Raw genomic sequence first — 27,812 nt, 5'->3', positions numbered from 1 at the left:
GAGCGTGTGTGACTCCACTTCATTTTTCACCACCTAGTAGTCAATAGGGATAATATCTTTTGTTATCTTTTGTCTGCTACTAACTATGGTAGGTAAAATATCGGATGCGAAAGAGTGTATTTTGAGGGAAGAACTAACAATATTGTTAGATGATTATCGATAAACTATTAATGATGACACTGACAAGAAGCTTGTGGGAATCAATACCACATTGCAGCGACTCAATAAAAGAATTGCAATGCTCAATACACGCCTTGATCGATTATTTAATCTGCCACCGAACAATGGTCGAGTGGATCCTCATGGTGTAGCTCATGAACAAGAGGAGTCCATCGCGGATGATGAAATTTTGAGGCAAGAATGTGACCCCTTTGATGAACGATATGAAACCGATTGAACTTCAACCATCAAGGTATAAGAGGTAATAATTTTCAGCAACATAATCCATGTATTAATGATGATCCATTTGCTAAGGTTAAGTTTATTATACCATCTTTTGAGGGTGCTTATGATGCTGAAAGGTATTTAGATTGGGAGATGATGGTAGAACAGAAGTTTAATGCTCATTTATTTCCTGAAGTGCATAGAGCTAGGCAAGCCACTAGTGAATTTCAAAATTTTGCAATCATCTGGTGGAATACGGTATGCATTGATAGATTAGTGCTTACTACATGAAATGCTTTAAAGGTTGCTATGCGTAACAGATTTGTTCCACATTCTTTTAAACATGATTTCCATAAGAAATTACATCGCTTAAACCAAGGTGGTAGTTCTATAGAAGAGTATTATCAAGAACTACAAATTAGCATGCTGCGTTGTGATATTATTGAGGATGAAGAGGCTGTAATTGCACACTTGTATGGAGGATTAAGGTGTGAAATTAAGGACATAGTCGATTACAAAGAATATGATATCATTCCTAGGTTGTTCCAACTTTCATGTTTAGTAGAAAAAGGATTACAAGGATGACAACAGAGGCCAAGGAACAATTTTGGAAGCTCGACTACTTCGAAATCAACATCGAGTCAAGACAAAATAGCGCCACATTCAGCTTCATGGTCTGCTACCCCCTTCTCGAGTAGGGAGCATTCAGAAGTACTCTCAACACTATTACATACTCCCGAGGTAAGCAAATCTACTAGTGTGCTGGCTCCAGGGAAGAGCTTTTCTTCGGTTGTTCCAACGACTGGGATTATTTTCCATTGGTGTATGGGAATGGGTCATGTTATGAAGGATCGTCCAAGTCAGCAATCGTACATTGCAACAGACAATGATGGATATGTAAGTGCTAGTGATGTTGAGGATGAATATGCTCTTGCAGCTAACCTTGCAGGTGAAGAGGACGAACACAAGACGAATATCGATCACGAGGAAGAATTCGGTGTTGCTACCATGGAGCATTATAGGATCTTAATTGTGCTGCGAGTGTTAAGTAGTCAGATAGAGCAAGAAGAACAGCTACAACGCCACAATCTATTTTAGATTTTTCTTGTAGTCAAGGATTACCGTGTTCGCTTCATTATTGATGGAGGAAGTTGCAACAATTTGGTAAGTTCAGATTTGATCGAGGAGCTTACCTTGGCGATAAGAACCTATCCTCACCCTTACCATATTCAATGGTTGAACAACAGCGGTAAGGTGAAGGTAATGCAAACTACTAGGGTTTATTTTTCTATTGGTTCATACCATGATTGTGCTGATTTTGATGTAGTACCTATGCAAGCATGCTCTCTTTTACTAGGTCGACCATGGGAGTTTGATACAGCTGCAATGCATCATGGTAGAAGTAATAAGTATACCCTTATGTATAAAGGAAAGAGAATAACCTTACTACCTTTAACCCTTGCTGAAATTGTGAAATGTGAAAAAGAGATAGCTGAAAATAAGATAAAAGAGCATAAGCAAGAATATGAAAATCAGCAAGAGCAAAACAAATGTTTTCACCCAAAAAGGAGAAGGTAACAACAACTTCTAAGTCTGACAAAATTAAAATGAAAGGGTGTGTTATGCTTGCTACAAAATCTAACCTTGCTGAAATTTATGACAATGAACTGCTATGCTATGCTTTGATATGCAAAGATGCTTTAGTTTCACTCGATGATGTATCTAGCTCTTTGCCTCCTGCTGTTGCTAACCTTTTGCAAGATTTTGTGGATGTTTTTCTAGCTGAAGTACCCCTGGGATTACTACCAATTCGAGGAATAGAACATCAAATTGATTTGATTCCAGAAGCAACTTTGCCAAACCATGTTGCATATAGGACCAACCCAGAAGAGACTAAGGAAATTCAATGACAAGTCCAAGACCTTTTGGATTACGGGTACGTATGAGAAAGCCTTAGTCCTTGTGCTGTTCCTGTTCTTTTGTTTCCTTAGAAATGCGGTAGCTAGCATATGTGTGTTGATTGTAGAGCCGTCAACAAAATTACTATAAGATATCGTCATCCTATTCCTAAGCTAGATGACAAGCTTGATGAGTTGAGTGGTTCTATAATTTTCACTAAAATTGACTTCCGAAGACCAGATTAGAATGAAACTTGCAGATGAATGGAAAACTGCGTTTAAAACTAAGTTTGGCTTGTATGAGTGGTTAGTAATTCCTTTTGTGTTAACTAATGCACCTAGTACTTTCATGCGATTGATGAACGAAGTTTTATGTGCTTTCATTGAAAGATTTCTGGTGGTATATTTTGATGATATCTTGATTTATAGCAAGTCACACTTTGATCATCTACATGCTGTTTTTAATGATTTGAGATATGCATGTTTGTTCGTTAACCTCAAAAAGTGCATGTTTTGCACGGATTGAATCTCTTTTGGCTATGTTGTTACTCCACAGGGAATAGAAGTGGATGAAACAAAAATTGAAGCCATAAAGAGCTGATCAACCCCTGAGATCGTTACTCAAGTGAGAAGCTTTCATGGTCTTGCGGGTTTCTATCGGTGTTTTGTGTGGGATTTCAACGCCGTTGCTGCCCCATTAAATGAATTGATAAAGAAATAAGTGGTTTTCAAATGGGAACCTGCACAACAAAAAGCATTTAAGTTGTTGAAAGAGAAACTTACCCATGCTCCTTTACTCCAACTCCCTGATTTTGGTAAGACCTTTGAGCTTGAGTGTGATGCTAGCGGGATTGAAATTGGAGGTATATTAATTCAAGAAGGTAAACCTATTGTTTATTTCAGCGAGAAATTAAGTAGGCTAAGTCTAAATTATTTTACCTATGATAAAGAATTGTATGCTATGTCGTGTGCTTGAAACTTGGCAATATTATCTATGGCCCAAAGAATTATTATACATTATGATAATGAATTGCTGAAACATATCAGGAGTCAAGCTACATTGAATAAATGACATGCTAAATGGGTCAAATTTATTGAGTCTTTTTTATATGTCATAAAACATAAGAAAGGGGAGGATAATGTGATTGCTGATGCGCTTTCTAGGTGTTATACCATATTATCTCAATTTGATCATAAGATTTTTAGTTTAGAGACTATTAAGGACTTATATGCTCCTGATTTGGACCTTAAAAAAGTACTTAAACATTGTAAATAAGGGAAAACATGAAATAAATATGTGCTGAATGAAGGATTGCTCTATCGTGCTAACAAGCTATGCATTCTAGCTAGCTCCATTCGTCTTTTGTTGTTATAGTAGGCGAATGAAGGAGGATTGATGGCACATTTTGGAGCAAAAAAGACTGAAGATATGCTGGTCACCCACTTCTTTTGGCCAAAGATGAGACGTGACGTCAAGCACTACATTTGATGTTGTACTACTTGCAATAAAGCTAAGTCTCGCTTAAATCCATATGGTATGTATATGCCTCTTCCTGTTCCTAGTGCACTATGCAAGGATATTTCTATAGATTTTATTTTAGGACTGCCTAAGACAATGAGGGCGAGGGATAACATATTTGTAGTTGTGGATAGATTTTTTAAAATGACACATTTTATACCTTGTCATAAGAGCGATGAGCTACAAATATAGCTAATTTGTTTATCAGGGAAATCGTTGAGTACATGGAGTGCCTAATACTATCGTCTCGGATTGTGACATAAAGTTTTGGAGTCACTTTTGGAGATCACTGTAGAATAAATTAGAGATGAAGCTGCTATTTTCTACTACGTGTCATCCCTAGACCAATGGTTAAACCGAGGTTGTCAACCGTACATTATCGACCATATTATGGGTTGTTCTAAAGAAAAATTTGAGGATATGAGATTTTACCGCATATTGAATTTACTTACAATAGGTCGGTATACTCCACCTCCGTTCCATGTAGTGTATGGATTTAATCCCCATGCTCCTATTGATTTAATACCTTTGCCTAATTTTGAAAGACTTAATTTAGATGCTAAGAAATGTGCTGAATTTATTCTTAAGTTGCATGAAATAACTAAAAAGAATATAGAGAGTATGACTGAAAAGTATAGGATAACTGGAAGTAAATGTAGGAAGGAAATAAAATTTGAATTGGGTAATTTAGTTTGGTTGCATTTGAGGAAGGATAGGTTTCCAGAACTAAGAAAATCAAAGTTGATGTCTAGAGCTGATGTACCATTTAAGATAAATGAGAAAATCAATAAAATTGCATACAAATTGGACATACCTGTAGATTTTGGGGTTAGTTCCACATTTAACATTTCATATTTGAAGCCCTACTTGATAGAAGAAGAAGAGCTTGAGTCGAGGACGACTCCAATTCAAGATGGGGAGAATGATGAGCCCATGGCTCCTTCGGATACGATCAATATCACCAATAATCATCAAATCACACAAGGTCCAACTACAAGAGCACGTGCACAACAATTAGCCCACCAGGTGAACTCATTTGTCATTGTTCATACTTCCTTTGATGGATTACTACTAAATTCTTGTGATGTTTATTGCTTAGGAACATGAAAGAAGTACCACAACCTTACCTGGATATCACCCCTCAAAGGACAAGTCTACTCGGACTCGAGGCCAAGCTCTAGTCGTGGTCGTGCTCGAAGTCATGGTCGTGGTCGAGTCTCAGGATAGCAAGTCAGTAAAATAGACATAACTCTCTCATACGATGAGCCCTTTCGAATGGATATGAGCTCGACCAAATATTCCTTATAGTTTAGTAAGAGTCAAAGAAATAAGGTGTTACGCCATCGTTTTGGATCTAGTTGGATCTTGTAATAGTGTCTAAGTCGGAGTCCAGGTTGTGTACGTTTCTTTCCACTTCTGCACAACCTAGGTCGACCTCCCCACGTCCCCCTATAAATATACAATAGCAGTCATAGTTTAGGCTCGGGTTTAGTTTAGATTATTTTTTTAGATAGTTTCATCATTTATCGGTTTGTTGAATCCCAACTCGAGTACTTCATTGGTAATCATCAATATTCAGATTATATCTACATTTTCTTGCTTGTATTCTCGATTTGCTGACAGAAAAAGCCTTCTTAACGAGGTCAACTACTTCTTGGTACGGTTGATAACCACATAATAGTGGTGTAGTGGTTGCGAGGGTTCTTGATCTGTACTGATCAGAGCCTTTGGATCATCGTTGAAGCTTCACTAAAGTGGGCATCCCCACATCACAATGGGTACGTTCGCTACAATTAATCTTCTTTTCATCATATTTGTCATGTTCAGCGATACTCCATTTTCCTGTTATTAAGTATTATACATGTGTAGTTCTGTTATGTACGTGTCTAGTTTATACACTTACTACATAATAATGATTTATATCAGCTGTTTTTCATGATTTATCTAGAAATTAAATTAAACCTAAAAGTACGTTTTTATCCAACAAAAACATCAATTTTGGAAATTGAAGTCAACTATGGTGCGAAAATGTGATTTGGAAGCAAATGGGATTTCAAAATTCATTCTTTAGTTTCACTTCTGTTTAAAATACGTTAGGAGGCAAACAAGATCACAAAACTATGACTTAGCGAGCCTTTACACACTACTACAGAACATGCATTCACTGCTAGTTTTGAAACTGACAGTATGCAAGCGGCAGTGATAGTCTAGTTGCCATCACTGCTAGCAGTTATCGACTAGTAGTAATGGTATTTTTTGAAAACAAAAAAAGAAAAAAACATCTACTTCCGCTCAGCAGCCATGTGTCCGACGACCATCATTGCGCCACCACCACTGCAAGATCAAACATTCACATCCACAAAGAAATATTCACATCATCGAGCTCAATGTGCATCAAACATTCACATTCACATTCACATTCAAACATTCACATCCATAGAGAAAGATTCACATCCATAGAGAAAGAAATCAACAACCTGTGACTAAGTAATTAACACCTAATGAAGCTTGATTAGCATCTTCTACCTCATTGCGCATGCTGTGATGTTCTTGAGGTGCTGCCGCGTCGCCCGGAGCAGCTTGCCAAACCTCTTAATGTCACACGACACCACCTTGTACTCGAGGTACTCCAGCCCAAGTTGCTGGGCCGGCTTGCCATAGAAGGCGTCGACGGCCCAGTCGAGCCCCACGGCCACGATCTGGAGGAGCACCAACCCCGGCACATGAAGAGGAAGTGGGGGACCGTGGTGCCGTGCACGGTGACCATGTCATTGGCCGAGGCCAGCGCGGCATGGTCCCCTCTGATCCGTCTCCCTATGGTGCTCCACCCCTTCATGCCCACCTCCGGCCATGCCGCCTCCTCCTCCTCCCGATTCTGGATCATAGGAGATACGAGAGAGAGGAGAGATCGAGAAATGAGAGGAGAGAGAGCGGAGCTGAGAGATAAGGTTTGCGAGGATCGAGCCATGCAAGGTGAGTGAGTTGGATAAAATTTTTGAGTCCGAGCTTACCTTCACTGCCAATTAAAAATAACAACCAGCAGTGATAATATCACTACCAGTTGTTAATATGAACCGGTAGTGATATTTAAGTATATATCACTGTCGGTTCTTATTAATAACTGGCAGTGATGCCATTTTTTTTTACAAAAATAGTGATACTATTATCACTGTTAATTCTAACTGAACCAGCAATGATGGCATATAAGACATTCTATAATAGTAACAACTAGGTTGTGTTCACAGCACATTTTTCTTAAAAAGAATTGTGCAAATTTTATGCACCATAAATGTGTAGTCACCAATTAAAATAATATCATAAAATAACTGAGCATAACTCGGTTGGTAGTGCCTTCCATTGAGAAGGCCATCCACTGGGCTCGAATTCGGGCATGTGCAAATAAGGAGATGCTTTTCTCATGCATCAAGCATTGTTGTGTAATATGAGAAAGTGAATGAGTCCTTTACACATACATGTACATGCTTGTGTGAGTATTTCTATGTACATCACTGGATTCGGTAGATGCATGAGAAGTTCAAACTAGTCCCATTTCACCTGTCATTGCTGCTAAATATTGTGTCGTTCTTCCATGTTACGCACAGTTCGCGATTGTTACTACCTCTTAGTAGCTCAATCGATTTGCAACTCTTGGTGTCAATTCCATAAAAACAAGCATATAGATATCGTACAAGACAGTTGACATTGACTCATCATATAATCACTACATAAGAAACTATCAAAAAAGACACATCATTAGTGACGGCTCCTCAGTACCCGTCACTAGTACCCTATTAGTGACGGGTTCAGTGTCGACCCGTCACTAATATGTGGCTCGCGTAGGGACCCAGTCACGACCTGTCACTAATGAGGGTTCATTAGTGACAGCCAACGAATGTCCCATCACTAAAGATATCAGTGATGGATCACATTAATGTCCATCACTAATAATTCATTCATTAGTAGCAGGTATATGAGGCACATATCACTAAATGTAGCATACTCATTAGTGACGGGTGGTTATGAGACTCATCACTAATATTAAAGTAATTACTAACATGTTGTAGTTGTTACCGTCACTAATGACTGACTCACTAGTGACGGGTGTCCTTATACCCGTTACTAATTTCTGCCACTCATATATGCTCGATTACTCTTATCTGCCCATTTCTCTCTCTCGACCACTCTCATCTCTGCTCACGTCCGCCGTTGAAGGGTGCCTGAAAGTACTTGAGGAGTATGGATTCTTTTTGCCTGACTACAAATATTTTTGAATAAAAGCGCTTGAGAAGGGCAAAGAGGATTTGGCTTCGATCAGTGAGAGGCTTGTTTAGTTCGATGAATATTATATGGTATAATAATATGTAATCTGGTTGTTTTGATATACATGACTGTTAGCGTGTATTATTTTTGTAATTTTATTTTCTTTGCTTGTAGGATATTTTTGGTGACACCTTATGACAATTAGCTTTCATGCTATCTTAGATCAAGCATGGAGCTTCTTGGGTTAAGCTTTTATGGCCCCGGAGTGGACTTCACTGTTGAAGGCAACTTCCAGGTTGATATAAGGTTTCATTTAAGTGTAAATGAATCAGCTAATAAGACCTTGTTTACTGTCTATGATAAAGCATTGGGTCGTCTATGCCAAGCGAAAGAGAGTGCACTAATTCATACGCTAATGTATATCAATGAAATACTAGGATACAATATTGTAGATTTCAACTATGTTAAATATCAGAGGTTATGTGCTCCGGCAAATACTCAAGTGTAATGTTGTATGGATATTTGCATAAGTAGTATGCATAACTATATTGTATGACTAACTTGAGTTAAATTCAAGTTTCTAGATGTATATTTGTGTTCTTGAATGTGAAGATGGCTGCCAAATCTTGACATTGCTTGAGGATGTCGTCCATCGAACTTCGGTTCTGTTATGTTGAATGGGATGTTGAAGTACTCTCTGTTTACATTCATGCACTTCTTTTGTTTGTAGAAGTTGATCTCTACATGTGCCATTAGTGACGGGTATCCTTATCACCCATTAATAATGTTAAATAATGATGGATGTTCTTATAACCCGTCACTATTAAGTCATTAGTGATGGGTGTCTTTATAACCCGTCCCTAAATGTAGCCTCGGCGGCTCCCTGCCAGGGCCACTCATTAGTGACGGGTTGTTATGGGACCAATTACTAATGGCTCACTCATTAGTGACGGGTGTCCTTATAACCTATCATTAATGAGTGATGTTTACTGTTATTTTATTCATTGTGTAGCACAACCAGACAATGTCTATCCGCCGCAGCTGCTCGGCAAAGGGACAATTTTTTTTGGCAATTGTGTTGAGGCCAAATCAAATCTTGGTGATTTGAAGTTGGTGTCTGTCCCTAGCCTTTGAAGGTTTGCCTCCTCGCTCTCCTCCTCTTCTTGCTCATATATGCATGGTGGATTCTAGGGTTTGAGTTGGAATCAACAATTTTGCTCTTTCTCTTAGATCTATATATGTGGATTGTCCCACTTAATTAGTGTACATGCGTAACCTACATCTCCCATTCGGGAGTATTTGATTATAAATATGACTTGGTAACTCATCATATTCATAAGAAGATGCTCACAAATTGTCCATGTACTTTGAACAGTTTGGGGATATGTCGCCCAAGTAGTAGGTTTCTGTGCTCTTGTCTGGATCGAGAGAGAATTTTGGTGATGTCTCCCTGTTGTTCTCTGGATACACACCCTCTCGGCTCGTTATCGAGACATGTATTTGGAGAACAGAGGGGAGGTGGTACCGAAATTTTCTCCAGAACCATACAAGAGCATGGAAACCTACTCGGGCCACATATCCTTGAATAGGATTAGGACCTATCTTTGCCTATTAGAAATTAGCTAGGATCCTTCGCCATAGATAACATGTATCATATTTGGACGTTAATTGTTCTTTTGAATATCACTAGAACACACGTACACACTTAATTTAGTTAAATTTAGTTAGAATTTTTATACTTACTCTATCTTCTCTATCATTTCTATTCATAATTAATATTATTTGAATTTGTAGATGGTGGACCGAAGTTGGATGTACCTTTATTGCCGTACTTGTAACAAGTACATAAGTGGGGTGAAGTCTTTCTTGACTGTCGCGGTGGCGGATATGGAAGGTCAGGGAAAAACAGTAATTTGGTGTCTATGCTGTGATTGCAAGAATGAGAAGAAGTTCCTAAAACCTGACAATGTGTATGATCACTTGTTAAGATGTGGATTTAAAGAGAGATATCATGTTTGGAACAAACACGGCGAGGAAGGCCTTAATGAAGGGGAAAATGGATCAGGTTCTCCCGGACGACAGTATGAATCAAGGACTCCAGCCAACCGGTGATATGGATGATTATCTTAGCAATGCAGACATATTAGGATTCAATGATGATTACGCGGATTTCATGGAGAATGTGGACCAAATGGTGCATGATGCTGAGGGGCATGACGAGTATAGTGATGGTGAGTTTGCCAAATTCCAGGAACTAGTGCGAGACTTAAAGACACTATTTCATCCTGACTGTAAGGAGAAATACACACTATTGTTTGTGGTGCTTACACTTCTGCAATTGAAGGTAACACATTGTTGGTCTGATAGGAGTTTCAAAGCATTGTTGCATTTGCTAAAGGACATGCTACCAGAGGGAAACAAGATGCCCAAGACTGTCTACGATGTGAAGAAGATAGTTTGTCCTTTGGGATTGGAGGTAAAAAAGTGCATGCATGTAAGGATTGTGTCCTGTTTCATGGAGAGTATGCAGACCTGGATCAATATCCTATTTGTGAAACCCATCGATACAAGCATTGAAATGACGGTGACGACATGAAGGAAGGCAACTAGAGAAAAGGGCCTCCTAGAAAGGTGATGTGGTATTTTCCTGTAATTCTCCGTTTGAAGTGTTTGTTCTAGAAAAAAAAGGACTCTCAATTGTTGCGGTGGCACAAGGAGGGTCGTAAGAATGACGCAATGATACGACACCCCGCAGATTCAGCTCAGTGGCGAACAATTGATTCCATATTTGGGTTCGCTGATGAATTAAGAAATATTAGGTTTGCTATGAGCACAGATGGTATGAATCCATCCAGTAACATGAGTACCTCACATAACACCTGACCTATTGTACTGTCTATCTACAACATTCCACCTTTGCTTTGTAAAAAGAAAAAATACATTATGTTATCGACCTTAATTCCTGGTCCAAGGCAACCTGGCAATGACATCGATGTGACCTCAGGTCTTTGGTGGATGATCTTAAAGCTTTCTGGTCTGAAGACGTTGAGGTTTGGGATCAGTACAAGCGAGAATACTTCACCCTACATGCCATATTGTTCGTTACCATCAATGATGTGTCAGCACTTCGTAACTTGTCAGGGCAAAGTAAAAGAAAAGGTGAAGCTTGCCCCCAATGCTTAGATGTCACTGAGAGTATGTGGTTGAACGAGTCAAAGAAAATAGTATACATGCGGCATCGACGTTTCCTTCCAAGGAACCACCGGTACCGGAAAATGAAGTCTCAGTTTGACGGCACAAGGGAGAAAGCATCACCTCCAAGGCATTTTAGCAGGCAAGATGTCTATGATAAAGTTAAGGATATCAATGTTGTCCTTAGCAAGCAAAAACGATCCTCCACGAGTGATGAAAATGGAATATGGAACAATAAATCAATTCTCTGAGAGCTTGATTATTGGAAATACTTAGACGTTCATCACTGTATTGACCTCATGCACGTAGAGAAGAATATCTGCAATAGTCTCCTCAGTGCAATGCTCAACATGAGGGGGAAAACAGAAGATCATGAAAATGCAAGAGCTGACCTTGAAGAAATGGGCTTAAGGCCGGAGCTTCATGTCAAGGATACGGATAAAGGAAAATTCCTACCCTCATCTTGCACCACCCTATCAAAGAAGGAAAAAAAAAGAATTTTGCAAATTCTTGCATAGTGTGAAAGTTCTCTCTGGTTACTCGTCCAACATTAGAAGACTTGCTTCAGTGAAAGAGCTGAAAATGGTTGCCAGCATGAAAACTCATGATTGTCAGTAGTGACGGTTTGTAGTTAACACCCGTCACTAATGATCGAAATTTCTTTGAGAGAACAAGTCCAAGCCTTGCATTTGGAAAGAAAATGGCAAAATTAAATTCAGTAAACAATTCTACTATATCCATTGAATTCGATTGATATATTATCAGGCTATTTTATTGTTTGGGGCCTACCTTCCTCCAAGCTCTAAATGGACTCTATGTACTCCTGAGCAAGCATCATGTAGAGCTCACATCCTGGTCGAGAATGAGAAAACCCAAACAGAAGCCATCAACATCGAGAAGAGGCATTGGGAATGCAGTCTTGTATGAACTTGGTGTTCAATCAGAAGCGACGAATGATAGATATTTGGGGCTCCCTGTGAACTTAGGCTGAGTACAAAGTAAAGCATATGACAAAAACACTAATCAAATAGGTGTGATAAAATATTACTATCAGTTTCATACACTCCAACGGCCAAACAATCATAGAGGTCCCGCTAAAACTAGCAGTGATACAGTTTATTACTGTCAGTTCTTATTTATCAACCAGGAGTGATACATTGTTGTGAATAGAATGTGAATGAACTATGGTGTATATATGCGTGAATGAGATGTGGTCAACAAAATATGCTTATATATTGTTGTGTGTTGTTTTCAGTTTTAGAGGGTGTGGCTATCAATACTTTAGGCTAGCTAGATATGCAGGTTTCGCATTTCGAGGTATAAAATTATCACGGTTCAAGGCTAAAACTGGCAATGATGTTATCACTATCACTATCACTACCAGTTCAAGACTCCAGATTTTCTATATTGTGATGTGGTGCATGTGAAAGCAAAATCAGGGTGGGAAACCAAGTTAAAATGTATCTTGGTTTACTTGTGATGAGTGATTGACATTGGTATTTATTTGGCTTGATGATCTTCGGTTTTTGCATGAGCTTTGTTGTGATTTGAATTAATTTAGGATTTCATTTGAGCATATTAATTAAGGACTAACTGTAATTGGAGTTGGAATATGTGTTTGCTTGTCTCATTGTGTACAGATGATGAATGCAACTTGGCGGTCGATGGCAGGATGATAGGGGCCAAGCGGAGTGCTTGGTGTTGAACAATCAAGGAGGCCGAACGGAGTCAAGGGTGATTCTAGCTCAACACATGGAGGTCAAGTAAAGCATGGAAGGCAGATGGATGCAGCGTGTTGACAAAGTCAAGCGAAAGGGATACCGGTGCAAGTGACAAGACGGCTCGAGGGATCAGGAGCGGGAGAGACTTGCCAGCAATCAGGATTGCAATACGAAGTACACTCGTCAACAGGGTGTAAGCAAGGCAGCGAGTCACGCTTTGAGAAGCGTGTAGGAGGTTTCACGGTTTGGCCTCAAAACCGTGGGAGGACTGGAGTAGTACGTGGTACCATCGCGAAGCTTGCATCAAGATTAAGCTAAGTTGTGAAGGCGCCGCAGTCGTCTGATGAATGGAGAAGAAAATGGACCAAAATACCCTCGGTGGTAGGTAGGAGTGTACTATAAGAGAGGGGTATTATGGGAAAAAGCTAGAAAACTTAGGAGTCAAGTTCCCTAGGCCTATAAATAGAGGGGTATGGCTATGAGAAAGTTTGAACTAACCACTTGACCCTCCCTTGTGCTACCCATTTGAGAGCTTAGAGCTAGGGTTTTAGAGGTGAGAATGATGAGTGCATAGCCTATGTAATAGGTGAGAGTTTTGAGAGATAAATCTTTGTAATCTGCCTAAAATAGGTCTGACCTCTTTGAGTAATGAAGTTTATGTTTTTTCATATGCTTGAATTCCCCTCCTTCTAGTTTCCATCTATTGGTTCCCTTACAAGTTTGCAAGTTTTTCGATTTCCGGTTTTGATTTTCGTTTTGGTTTTTGGCTGAAATTTCAGCACCTTGTGAGGTCATTCTTCTTGTTGCTAGAGGCATAAAATTCGCATACACACACTTATGTGATGGGGTCTTGAATTCCATTGCCTCTAGACAATCAACTTGGAGAGTTTCGTTGCTTGGTGTTCATCTTTTCTTGTTTCTTTGCAAGTTGTGATCTTTTGAGTGCTGAGACACATAGATTGATCTTAAATGGAACCTATGGTTCATATACCAACCATGGAGTCATGTTGCCTCATTTTTCTCTTGTTAAAGCTTCTCTCTATTTTTGCTTCTGCTTGAGTTTTGAGGTGCATTGGGTGATCCAAATAGAAGAAGGCTATCTATTTCGTAAGAAATTTGTTGAGGCGCCTATTCACCCCCCTCTAGTCGTTAATCTCGTTCCTACAATTGGTATCAGAGCTGGTTTGATCACTTGTTGACCTTAACTGGCTTTGTGATCCGTAGGCGGAGAGAAGTGGGAAGATTCAGCTGTTTGATGGCCGTGATTTCTCATACTGGAAGGTGCGTATTGAGACTTATCTCTTAAGCCAAGGAGGTAGTTGATTCCAGCTATGAGATCCCTACTGCTCGCACGACTTAGGTTCAAATCGAACAGTATGAGGCCAACAACAAGGCTAGGAATATTTTATTCACAAGCCTGAGTCGGAATGAGTTTGTCAGGGTTTAGCACATCTGTATTGCTCGGGAGATCTGGACTACTCTGAGTGTTTTTCATAAAGGCACTAATTAGATTATGGCCAGACGCCAAAGCACATACAACCAAGAATATCAAATATTTGTGCAAGGCCCCGGAGAGTCTTTTGATGCCATGTTTTCTCGCTTTGATAGAATTATTAGCAATCTTTGATCAACTATTGTTTTGCCCTATTGTGACCACGAGAGAGCGATCAGGCTTCTCTATGCTCTGGATCATAGCATATGGGAAGTGAAAATCTCGAGCATTGAAGGGTCATCAAGTTACGACACATTAACTTGTGATAAACTCTTCAGCAAGCTCAATGCCATCGAGATAGCCAAGGAGGCTCTGATTGGTCTCGGAAATCCCCTATCTCAGAACATGGCGTTGGTTTCCGGACCTAGCGGTGGCAACCAGTCTGGAGTTGGTGTTTATTGTGCGAACATTTTATCTGGTGGATTTGTTTGTCTTCCTTGGTCTCTATGATAGAGGATCATGTAGATGTGCTAGATGATGAGGATCTTGCACTGATCGTAAAGAAATTCACCCGCTTCTACAACAACCACCAAGACTGGAGGAGGGCAGTTCCCATGCCTGCTTTGAGTGTGGTGACACCACCCACTTCAAGGTGGACTACCCCCAAGCTCAAGAAGAAGGAAGACCATGACCACGACTACGACAAGCATAAGAAGAATAATAAGAAGCCCTTCTTCAAAAAGAACCATGAAAAGATGGCCAAGAAGGCAGCCAAGGTGGCTTCTAGGGCGTTCGTGGCAGGTCTCAGCAACATCGACACCTCTTCAAACGAGGAAGAGAGCTCAGATGAGGATGAACCACAAGTGAAGAGCAAGAAGAAGGTGAATGACCTCGCTGGCCTCTGCTTCATGGTGGACGACAACAACGACAGCGACCCCAAGCTTGATCCCTCTGAGGTATTACCTTCCTACGACAACTTTCCATCCAAGTTGATACCTTGACTGATGCTCTCGTTAGCCAAAATAGGTTACTTAAGAAAGCTGTGCATGAGTTGAAGGAGCTTAGGCCTAAGTATGAGTCTGTTTCTTCTGAGCTTGCATTGCTTAGGTCTAGGCGTGATGATGACAAGAGGGAGAGTTGTTTGATGGTTATGATAGAACTTGCCGAGCTTTAGGCTTTGCATGCTCAAGTTGCTAGTCAACTTGAGAGTGCTGAGAAGAAGCTCTCTGAGGAGGAGTCCAGATCCACTCTCTTAGGTGCCTGCATGAATTTTCCTTTGCTTGCAAAGGATGTTGAACTGAAAGTAGTGTGCATCAAGGAGTTGTAATCTAGATTGGAGAGTGATAGGAGTTCAAAGGATGTGCAGCCGAATTATCCCTCCTGCATCATCTTTCAGGACAAACTCAGTTGGGTTTGAGGGCAAGTTGAGAAGCTTTTAGCAGAGAATGAGTATCTCCTTTCTCTAGTGGAGAAATGCTCAAAAGGCAAGGGCAAAATGAATTTGATCTTGGCCAAGATCAAGATGTTTGCCAATAAGGAAGGTTTGTCTCTTGGGTTGGGTTTTGAGAGGGTGGCTTACAATAGGGAGAGTAAGACTATTTTCACCACATCTAATACCCTAGAAGCTGAGAAATCCAAAATTAATGCCACACCACAACTCAAAAATAAGAAACCCACACCACAGCCTACCAAGAAAAAGCCCACACCACAACCCAAGAGAGCTTCACAGTCTCAGATGAGAGCCCTTGTGAGAGAGCCTAGAGTGAATGGTAGTCGAGTTCCCAAGAGACGCTACCACTGCACCTACTGCCAGAGATAGGGTCACTTGTTTGGGTTTTGCTTTCGCCGTAGGAGGGATGAGCGACGTGAGTGGGAGTGGAGTACCCGGGACATGTACCCCCATCTGTTAGTTTACATGAGGCTTCTCCTCGCTCCTACCCACAAGTCTCAAGCGCTTTTCTGTTTCTTCCTAGAGGTGATGTCCGGCGTGGATTTTACCATGACTCATATGGTTTTCATCCACGCGTAAGAGGCATTGAGTTCCAGCGCTTGGGCGGACCACATTTTTCTCTTTGTGGTTCTCACCCCAAGCGTACTAGTATTGATTTGCATGCACCTACTTTTATTGCTTCAGGGTGAATGACCTAGTACTGGATTCCCAAGAAGTTTATGACTAACCCCAGTACTGAGCCATCCACCTACTACTCTTACTGCATGTAGGTGGTAGGCGGAGGCCTGGAGAACAAGTGGTTCATTGACTCTTGTTGTTCGCATCATATGACAGAGATACATCATGGTTCTCCAGCCTCACCCCAATGAAGCGGCATGAGTACATCATTTTCAGGGATGATCCGAAAAGAAGGGTGAAAGCCAAATGTATGGTAAGGGTGAATGAGAGTTTTACTCTCAAGGATGTGACTTTAGTGGAGCATCTGGGATACAATTTGCTTTCGGTATCTCAGTTGCTGGATGAGGACTTGGAAGTGCGTTTGAAATGCGATACTTCTCGAGTTCTTGATTCTTCAGGCACTTTAATTTGCTGGATTTCCAGAGTTGGGAGAGTTTTTGGAGCTGATTTTTTTAGTCCCTTGGTTCTTCTCGTTGTTTGATTGCTCAACCTTCTTCTGAGCTTTGGATGTGGCATAGGAGACTATAGCATATGAGCTTTGACTTGCTTACCCATTTGAGTGCCCTAGGCTTGATCCGAGGATTGCCCAAGCTCAAGTTTGAGAAGAACCTCGTTTGTGCTCCTTGTTAGCATGGGAAGATGGTTGCCGCCTCTCATCCACTAGTTAATCTGATGATGACTGAACAACTGGGAGAACTTCTCCATATGGACACTGTTGTTCATTCCCTGGTTCATTCGGCGGGTGAAAAGTGGTATGTCCTTGTCATTGTTGATGATTTCTCTCGCTACTCTTGGGTTTTGTTTCTTGTGAGCAAGGATGAAGTGTTTTCACACTTTCGGAGCTTGGCTTTGAGATTGTTTAAAGAACTCCTTGGTGCATTGAAAGCAATTCGTAATGGTAATAGCACCGAGTTCAAGAACTATCTCTTTGATACTTTCTGTCTTGAGCATGGTATTGAGCATCAATTTTTTGCCTCTCGTGTTCCTCAGCAGAATGGCGTGGTTGAGAGGAAGAATCGCACTTTGGTGGAGATGGCTAGGACGATGCTCGATGAGCATAGGACTCCTAGGAAGTTTTGGGCTGAGGCCGTTAGCACGGTGTGCTACATCTCCAATCGAATTTTCTTGCACTCGATCTTGAATTTGACTTCTTATTTCACTTGATCTTGAAAGTGTGGCAATCTTGACAAGTTCGAGTCGCGTTCTTCCGATAGCATTTTCTTAGGGTATTCTCTTCATGGTCATTCTTACAGGGTCTTTAATCTTGACACTAACACTATCATGGAGTCCTGTGATGTGACCTTTGATGAATCAACCCTTTGTGCTAGCCCTGTCTTTGAGTGTGCAGTTGATCATAAGATGAGCGAAAGTATTTTTGTAGACAGCAACCTTCCAGCTTTCAGGGATGATGAGGGTGATCCACTACTTCCTACTATTACACTAGTTCCCAAGCTGGTTCCTGCCTCCTCAACACTGACAGAGGGTCCTGCAGCCTCTACTTCTACTTTAGTTGCTTTCGAGCCTGCACTAGTAGTGTTTGAGGGGGAGTTCATCTCACAACGTGAAGCCCCTCAACACATTCAGCGGTGACATCCCCCCACAGCTGATGATCGGTGAACTTGGTGAGAGGGTAATGAGGTCCAACTCTGTTTCTCATGCTTATTTCACTGATTCTGCATTTGTTTCTTCTTTTGAGCCCCATGATGTTGGACATGCTTTATCTGATTCGAGTTGGGTCAATGCCATGCATGAAGAGCTTGAAAACTTTGAGAGAAGCCAAGTTTGGGTCCTAGTAGAGCCACCCTCAAATGTTCACACCATAGGCACCAAATGGGTTTTCAAAAAAAAAAACAGGGGGAGGATGGATCTATAGTAAGAAACAAAGCTATAATAGTAGCTTAGGGTTTCACTCAGGTAGAGGGGATCCTCCTTGCATTTGCGGCATCCTGAGGTTTCAAGTTGTATCAAATGGATGTCAAGAGTGCTTTCCTAAATGGTTTCATAGAGGAAAAGGTCCATATCAAGCAATCCCCATGCTTTGAGCATCCCATATACCCTTATAGAGTATACAAGCTTCAGAAAACTTTATATGGGCTTAAGCAGGCATCTCGGGCTTGGTATGATAGGCTTATGTCTTTCTTGCTACAGCATGGGTAGGTAATGGGGTCAGCTGATAAAACTTTGTTCACTCTCAAGTATGACAATGATTTCTTATTGTTCAGATGTACGTGGATGATATCATTTTTGGTGATTCTTCTCATGCACTTGTGGCCAAGTTTTCAAAAACTATGAGTAGGGAGTTCGAGATGTCGATGATGGGCGAGCTCAACTTCTTCCTTGGGCTCCAAATCAAGCAATGCAAGTAAGGTACATTCATCCACCAAATGAAGTACCTCGATGGCTACCTCGATCGTGCTTGATCCGGATGAAGATGACAACGAGGTGGATCAGCGGGAGTACAGAAGCATGATCGGCTCCCTTCTGTACCTGACGGCGATAAGACCCAACATCCACTTTGACATCCACTTCGCTTCCAGGCTTTATCGAGGACGTCTCAGTGCCAAGCAGTGAAACACATTCTGAGGTATCTCAAGCACACTCTCGAGTATGGCCTTCGGTTTTCTGCATCCTCTTCGCTTTCTCTTCATGGCTTTTCGGATATGGATTTTGCTGGTTGTAGCATTGACAGGAAGAGTACCTCTGGTACTTGTCATTTCTTAGGTACTTCTCTTATGTGTTGGTCTTCTCGCAAGCAGTCTACTCCTAAAGCTGAATATGTAGTTACTGCTAGCTGTTGCTCATAGATTTTGTGGATGGTTGCTACCTTGAGGGATTTTGGGTTAGATTTCAAGAGTGTGCCACTTTTGTGTGACAACACCAGTGCCATAAGCTTAGCTATTGGAACAAGAGTTCGTTTTGTCCCAGCAAGTACAGCGAGAGTTTTTTCTAAGGAAGAGACTCAAGCTTGGGGATGAAGTTTGAGAGGAAGGAAGACCACAAATGTATTGATAGTAAAAATATGGACTGGACTAGGGGGAGTATCACAAGAAGACTTGTGATTATGCTCCTCCGTGCTGTGTTGAGCGGGCTCCTTCCGAGCTCTCTCTTCCAGGTGACCACGACCCCTTATTTGTAAGGTAGTACGTAGCTTAGTGTACAAGTTATCATGATGTACAATATCTAGGACCTGGCCGAATTACTGGGCCTTATCCTGAATTACTACCTTTTACCCTGCATAAAAGGTACGTATCTATCGTGGTAACTATTTTGGTGCCTGCACCCTGAGGGGTGAGCTGGTTGCTAATTACAATCCGACGCCGCTCTGCCGAGGGTGTCAGGATAAGCACCACTTGCATTGGCATTAATCACCCGTCACCTCACGTCAGGTCGGTTGCCAAGGAGGGTGTCATTTCTTCCGTGATATTATCTTCAGAGGCCAGTCGTGCCTTTAGGCTTCAAAAGGCTGCATGGGCACCAGAGGGGCAGCCCGAAGGGGTCCACAGCCTCCGGGGATAAGGCCTCCTATTGAGTTCAGAGGCTAAAGGCTCTGGGGGTACTTGCTGTAGCTTCGAGTCTTCAGAAGGCCACGTACATGTCAGAGAGGTGGCCCGAAGGGGTTCGTAGCATCTGGGGATAAGGCCTCTTGCCGAGTCCGGAGGCTGAAGGCTCTGGAGGGACCTTTGATAGTGATTGTGAACAATTATCCTCAGGCTGGTTTATTTTCCGCAAAAAGTACCCCCTCATTCTCTGGCCTCGACGTTTGAAGGGGTGAGAGGATGTAGAGGAAAAATAACTCCAGCCTAGGTTTGCAAGAAGAATGTCCGAAGGCCATTCCCTGTCCCTGAGGAGTTTTTCGGTGGGAACTACGGGTGTTGACAGTGAAGCTCAATGCTTGATGGTGCATTGGTGATGGCGACACACCCCGAGGTTATGCGGAGGCCGGAGGTGCAGTTGGCATCGAAGTCGGAGTCGAAGATCAAAGACGTATTAGTAGGGGAGGTACGTTCCGGAGCCAATTGGAGTTGGAGTATGCGGTATCCGGACTTGAGGCTGGAGGGGCGTTGGTGGAGGTGATGCGCTTCGGGGTCCGTGCCGAGGCTAATTTAGATTCTTTGGACTTTTTCGATGATGGGCCTTCTCACCATTTGAGTTAGTCATAGTGGGGGTTTACGTGTGAGATCGGGGAATCCCCACATTTGCCAATTTGAGGACGGTAGGATGGGATGTGTCACTAGCGCATTTTTGACTGGATAATGTGTGGGTTCATCTAGGGTCTTGTGCCCCGCCCCTGGCAGGCGCCGAAAGGAGTCTAGGTCATCAATGTGATGGGACGTTCGTGCAATAAAATGAGGCGTTGTCGTGGGATGTTGCCATGTGTCGGTGGAACGATCGGGATATGGATATGGGCCCCCTAAGATTAATGAGGGACATTGTGGAGCGACACCGCATTGGTTCCGCTTCTTTTTCTGGGTGTACATGGCTGCTCGGCTCGGGTATAAAGTGAGGGTCATCCGGTTGGGTCTACCACCGCCCCACGAGCGAGCACTTAACTTGATTTTGAATATGGCATCGTCTTCCTCCCCATCCTCTTCAAAAACATCGATGATCTCGACTGCTTCTACTGGGGCTGGGCTATTTTGGCCACCGGTGGTGGCACCGGTGGCAGTCTGGCTTCCGTCCCTATGGGGTGGACAGCTGCTTGTTGCCCCTGCCCAACCCCTGGTTCGGGAGACCATGCCTGTCGAGATAATTGATATTTCTGACAACGATGCGGAGATCGACTGGGATCTCCTGTGGAGAGAGAGTGACGAGGAGGAGCGGACTTCAGCGGTGAGGGCTGGGAAGAAGCGGGAGGAGGCCCCAACGGTGGCCCCTTCGGTTTCTTCTTTGTCTTCTGACAGCTCGGGGGGCCAGCTACTACATTAGCTTCAGTGATGGCAGGCCGCGGATGAGGTGCATACGCCGCTCCATGTGTGGCCCCTGCCGAGATCCGTAGGAGGTGAAGGTGGCCTTCGGGGGTGCTTCACGGACATCCCTATTTTGTGATTCGATTATGGCACTGTCGCAGGTCATAGTTGTCTTTTGCCACCTTGTACTCTTTCTCCCCCTAGTTTGCTCTCTAGAGGTTTGTCTCCTATGCAGCGGCCTTTGTACTATTTGCTTCTTTGTACATGTCCTCCGGATGCATGATTTGTTTAATAATATAATTTGGACCTTTGGGGGCGATTGTATCTCTTTTTTGGGCTAAAGTGATGAAGACATCACTCTTTCGGATACACACACACCAAGTATTCTTCCAACAATAGGTCCATTGACACGAGCTCATGCACATCAACTAAATCATGAGGTGAGCTCATTCCTTAGTGTTCCTTTATATTTTGATGAGGATGGAATGCTATTGAATAATTGTGATGTATTGTTACTTAGGAACACAGGAGAAGAATAGCAAGGGCGCCCAAGCCAAGGTGGAGGTCCAATCAAGTTCGAGTCCGTTTCGGAGTCCAGGACCAGCCTGCACTAAAATCATCGCCCAGGACGTATACGGACTCCGTTTTCGACGTCCTACATATGGTTGGAAAGCTAAGGAGATAAGCTTTCTAACGGGACTGGTCCCATATCCAAATTCTTTCTGAGTCAACGGAAATCATCGAAACAAGTGGATGTCTAGAATCTATCAGGGTGCTGCACCACCATCTTTTGGGCCGTTGGGCCATGTATCGTGTTGGAGTCCATTAGGGACGCGTCCAGGGGTCCTTGGCTGACCCTAGTCTTTTATATACAGTAGCCGCCACCCTAATTAGGGTTGGGTTTTGCTTAGATATTGATATACACACAGTTGTAAGATTTTCGCTCTTGTTCCGGACCGACTAGGCCGTCGCAAGTGTTTGTGGAACCCCGACTTCGAGTGCTTGAATTCAATTCGCAATATTTCAGATTGCATCTTCTACGTTCTTGCTTGTGTTCTCGGTACGCTTGCAGGGATTGAGCCTTCTTGGCGAGGTCAACTGCGCGACACGGTTGATAACCATCGGAGCTGTGGTGTAGTGATTGCAAGGGAGATGATCTGTTCGGATCGGAGCCTTTGGATCATCAACGTCGAGTTCTCCACCCACCGACTTATCGCTACCTATCGGAAGATCAGGCCAACATTGCTCATCATAAAGTGTAAGGGTTTCCTTCGGGCAGGGAGCTGCATGTCTGTGTGCCTCCATGCCTTTGAGCTGCGCTTCTTCGTCCCCTTCATAGGTGATGGCCAGTTTTTCGAATGACCGACGTACTGAGCTTTTGCATAGATCATCGCTGGTTTTGTTCCTTCTGGGGGAAAGATGGCCTCAGGAATCTGGTGGTGGTACATACATAGGGTAACTAAGGAGGGCTGGGTGAAGCAGTGTCAACCTCGTCGTTCCAAGTTATCGCGTACTCCTCGGGCTCGGTGCTGGTAGGGCCTTCTTCCAAATTTGTTCCAGATTTTTGACCCAGCGGAGTCCATCTAGAACCTTTGGAGACAAGCTCCGGAGGTGGTCCTCGACCCTTTGGGTTCTTAGCCACTACTCGACTTTGGAGGCGATCTGTTTAGAGCCTCGTGATAGTGTGTCGGAGGCGAAGACAAAAGCTCAGTGGGAGAGATGGTTCTCGACCCCCTTGGCCTTTAGCTGCTGCCCGGCTCCAGAGGTAATCCGCTCGGAGCCTAGCAACGATGTGTCAGAGGCGAAGCCGAAGGCTAGGCTGGAGAGGTGGTCTTAGCCACTGCCCGGCTTCGGCAATAACTAGTTTGGGATATCGTACTATTTCTCGTGCCATGCAGGGTGGGCTTTTACTTAATGTTAGCATGATCTTCATAAACGACGCATGAATCGTGTCTTTAGATGAGATTGCAGGGTAATGACTTTACGTGTTACCATATGTGTCTGAGTCATGCGGGCCATACCTCTTCCTGCGGGGAGGGGGGTTCATACCCCTTTGGTCTGTTGGCTATTCCTGTCAGGGGCTAGTGGGCTTCGCATCCGTCCAGCACAGAGGCGCTTGCCTTAAAGATGCCGGGGGATTTTTTCTGATAGGTTTTTGGAACCTCTCCACCTGGCGCAGGTTTTTGAAAGATATTCCCACTTGCAGGGGTTTTTGGAACTCTCTCCGTCTTGCGGAGGTTTGGTAAGACTCTCCGTCTTGCAGAGGTTTTGGGAGTCTCTCCGTTTTGGTTGAGGTTTTGCAAGACTATTTGGTGGAGGTTTTTGTAAGATGCTCTGCCTCGCGGAGAATTTTGAAAGTCTCTCTATTTTTGCCGGAGTTTTTATAAGACGCTCCACCTTGCAGAGGTTTTTGGAAGTCTCTTCGTTTTTTGCCGGAGCTTTTCAGAAGTCTCTCCATTTTTGTCAGAGCTTTCACAGAGCTCTTTGTTTTTTATCGGAGGTTTGGTAGGACTCTCCGTTTTTGCTGGAGGTTTTGTAGGACTCTCTGTTTTTGCCAGAGATTTTGCAGGGCTCTCCATTTTTGTCGAAGGTGTGGTAGGACTTTCTGTTTTTGCTGGAGGTTTTGTAAGTTTCTCAGTTTTTGATGGAGGCTTTGTAGACGACTTTCCGTTTTTGCTGCAGGTTTTGTATCCTTTTGTAAGACTCTTCATTTTTATTGGAGGTTTTGTATCCCCTTCAGTATGTATTAACGCCGAAGGCTCTACACACTATTGGGGCTACGCAATACCTTCCAGGAAACCTAGGCAGTCTTGCCTTCCAGGTGACCTAGGCATGCTACGCCTGTGGTGTGTAGGCTTGTCGTGCTCCCGAGGAAACACCCCGAGTGCACCGCAACACTGTCCACCAAGGGTTGCCCTGGCGTGTGGCATTTATATGACCAAAGCTATGCAATACCTTCCAAGAAACCAAGGCTTGATGTCCTTGCGGTGACCTAGGCATGCTACGCTCGCGGTATATAATCATGTCGTGCAATGAGGATTCCTTGCGACACCATTCCTCAGAGCATCACATCGTCACATCAAGGTCATCCCTTGATATGCGGTGTCCACAGTAGTTAGGCTATGCAATGCCTTCCAGGACACCCTGGCATAATCTGCCCTGTGGGTGACCTAGGCATGCTGTGCTACTGCAGGTGTGTGGGCTCCACTGCCTACCAGGGCAAAGCCTACCCTCCTGTGTGGGCTCCACTGCCTACCGGGGCAAAGCCTACCCTCCGAGAAACCTTTTCAGGTGACTTTAGGTTTAGGCAAGCAATGCTTATAGGTACGTGGGCATGTCACGCCTCCCGAAGAAATCCATCGGGGGTGCCGCAACTATATTACCAGGGAAGTCCCTTGATAACCAGCATATACACACTATCGAGGCTATGCAACGCCTTCCAGGAAACCTAGGCTCGATGCCTCTGTGGTAACCTAGGTATGCTGTGCCCGTGGTGTGCAGGCATGTCGTGCAACGAGGATTCCTTGCGATAGCATTCTTCAAAGCACCGCATCGCCGCCCCTGAGGACATCCCCCGGGGCGTGGCTTCGACATTGCCGAGGCTATGCAATGCCTTCCAGGACACCCTGACAAAATTTGCCCTCTGGGTGACCTAGGCATGTGGCGCAACTGTAGGTGTGGGTTTAGCATGGTTATGTACTAGTTAGGTTTTGCAATCTAGTATTGGTAATAAGCAACTAATTGCAATATAAGACATAGCTAGGTCAGACGACTATTCATAACTCATGTCAAAAGAATATGTAACTTAAGTTCTACTTCTTACTGCTAAACAGGGACATAATCTAGATTTACCATTTCTACCTAATGGCTATCTATTGTAAAAACTTCTAATAGTAAGGTTGGAGGCCTCCAACATATTTTTATCGTACTGTACAAAAGATAGACCAGCTAGGTAAACTATCTGTAGGTAATAGTGGGCATACCTTTGCCAGAATAAGGCCTCTATTATGAGGCTTGAAGGCCTTGAAGGTAATCTGCCCAGAGCCGGGCAACGGCTAAGGGCCGAGGGGTTCGATGACCATCTCTCTCGGCCTAGCTGTAGTGCCTGGCTCAGGAGGTAATCCACCTGGAGCCTGGCGATGGCATTCTTGACTCAGTCCTCGTCGCTAGCGGAGTTGGTGGCGATGGAGTGGGGTCGGAGGGCCAGGGATCTACCCGGGAGTTTGCCCCAGGCTTCAGACCCCTGTGCCATCCTTCGTCGGTTCCCTCTATGGCCAGGTATCCTTCTTGTCTTTCGAGGTACTCCTCCTAGAAGGTCGTGAGGGTTCGGTATTCGTTGGTGTTGTGGTCGTGCCCTGGTCCATGTAGGATACACCCGTATGCCTTGGGGGTACCGGAGCTTGTGGTTGACGTTGAGGTCGCTGTCTAGGGCCTCGTGCCTTGGAGCTTATGGTTTCCCCAGGGCCTGCTTTCAAAGCCGAAGTGGCTCCGACTACGCCTCCCTGGACGAGGTGGATTTGGGGTTCCCTGCATGTGGTTGGTTTCTCGAGGGCTATGTCAGAGGTACTGGCGGGGTCTGCGCACTCAGGAGCATTGCGCCTCTTCGAAACCTTCCTTTGCCCGGGGGGTCCGAGGACAACATTGTGTGTACAGATTCTCCGAAGGTGTTAGCTTGCCCGGGGCGTCCTAGGTGCTATCGAAGGAGATACCTTGGGACCAAGTCCAAGCGGGAACATTCTGGGGTTCGACTGCCGAGAACCATTGGATGGCATCCTGCATGGCTGCGACCTCGGCCGCGACTTCTTCTGGTGCATCGAGGTCTTCGCCATGTAGAGGCTGGAAGGGCTCCGTGTCATCTGGAGTTTCCGTCTGACCCAAGGTTCTGGGTCGGTCAAGGCCGGAGGAACGCCATCCCATACGGTAGTGGGGCTGGAGGGTAAACGTGATGTGCACGGTTGAGACAGCCACACATATGGTTGCATGATTGCAACGGTCGATATGGCGGCTAGCGTGTTGGTGGTATTTTCTAGTGGATTGCTACCTCTCTTTGGCACTTCTGTGTTCGATCCCCACGGATGACGCCACTGTTGGAATAAGAGTTCGTCTTGTCCCAGCTAGTACGGCGAGAGTTTCTTCTAAGGAGGAGACTCAAGCTTAGAGACGAAGTTTGAGAGGAAGGAACACCACAAATGTATCGATAGTAAAAATATGGACTGTACTAGGGGAAGTATCACAGGAGGACTTGTGATTGTGCTCCTCTGTGCTGTGTTGAGCGGGCTCCTTCTGACCTCTCTCTTCCAGGTGACCATGACCCCTTATTTATAAGGTAGTACTTAGCTTAGTGTACAAGTTATCACGATGTAAAATATCTAGGACTTGGCTGAATTACTGGGCCTTATCCTAGATAACTACCTTTTACCCTATATAGAAAATAAATATCTATCGTGGTAACTATTTTGGTGCCTTCCCCCTGAGGGGTGAGCTGATTGCCAATTACAGCCTGACGCCGCTCTGCTGGGGTTGTCAGGACGATTTGCGTCATGTTGGGGGTATCAGGATAAGCACCACTTGCACCGGCATTAATCGCCCATCACCTCGCGTCAGGTCAGCTGCAGAGGGGGGGTGTCCATTCTTCCCTGATATTATCTCCGGAGGCTGGTCGTGCCTTTAGGATTTGGAAGGTCGCATGGGCACCGGAGGGGCGGCCCAAAGGGCTCTGTAGCCTCTGGAGATAAGGTCTCCTATTGAGTTCGGAGGTCAAAGGCTCTAGGCATACTTTTTGTAGCTTCAAGTGTTCGGAAGGCCACGTACGTGCCGGAGGGGTGGCCTGATGTGGTTCGCAGCCTCTGGGGATAGGGCCTCCTACCGAGTCTGGAGGTCGGAGGCTCTAGAGGGACCTTTGATAGCGATCGTCAACCATTATCCTCAGGCTGATTTATTTTCCCCCAATATTAGCCAATAACCGAGTTCAACACTCCAGAACCAAACACATAGATGTGAGATTCCACTTTCTGAGAGACCATAATGAGAAGGGAGATATTGAGTTGAGCTACATAGATACCCAACCCCAGCTAGCCTACATCTTTACCAAGTCTCTAGATGCAACAAGGTTTGCCTTTCTGAGGGGAGAGCTTGGTGTGTGTCATCCCTATGACATTTTGTGAGGGGAGTTACCTTTGTACATTCTCTATCTTACTATTGTTGTATTTGCATTACATAGCATTTTTTAAGATAATCATGTTAGCAAACTTCACTTATATGTGTTTTGCACTTTCTTATACTAGTTGTGAATTTGTGCTAGGTGTAGTGGATGTATAACAATCTGTGCAAACTTAGACTCTTATTGAAACATGATATAAATTCTGTTGAGC

The sequence above is a fragment of the Phragmites australis genome, chromosome 5, assembly GCF_958298935.1.
Source record: "Phragmites australis chromosome 5, lpPhrAust1.1, whole genome shotgun sequence".
In the NCBI taxonomy this organism is placed as follows: Eukaryota; Viridiplantae; Streptophyta; class Magnoliopsida; order Poales; family Poaceae; genus Phragmites; species Phragmites australis.
Note: the sequence above shows the minus strand (reverse complement) of the source record.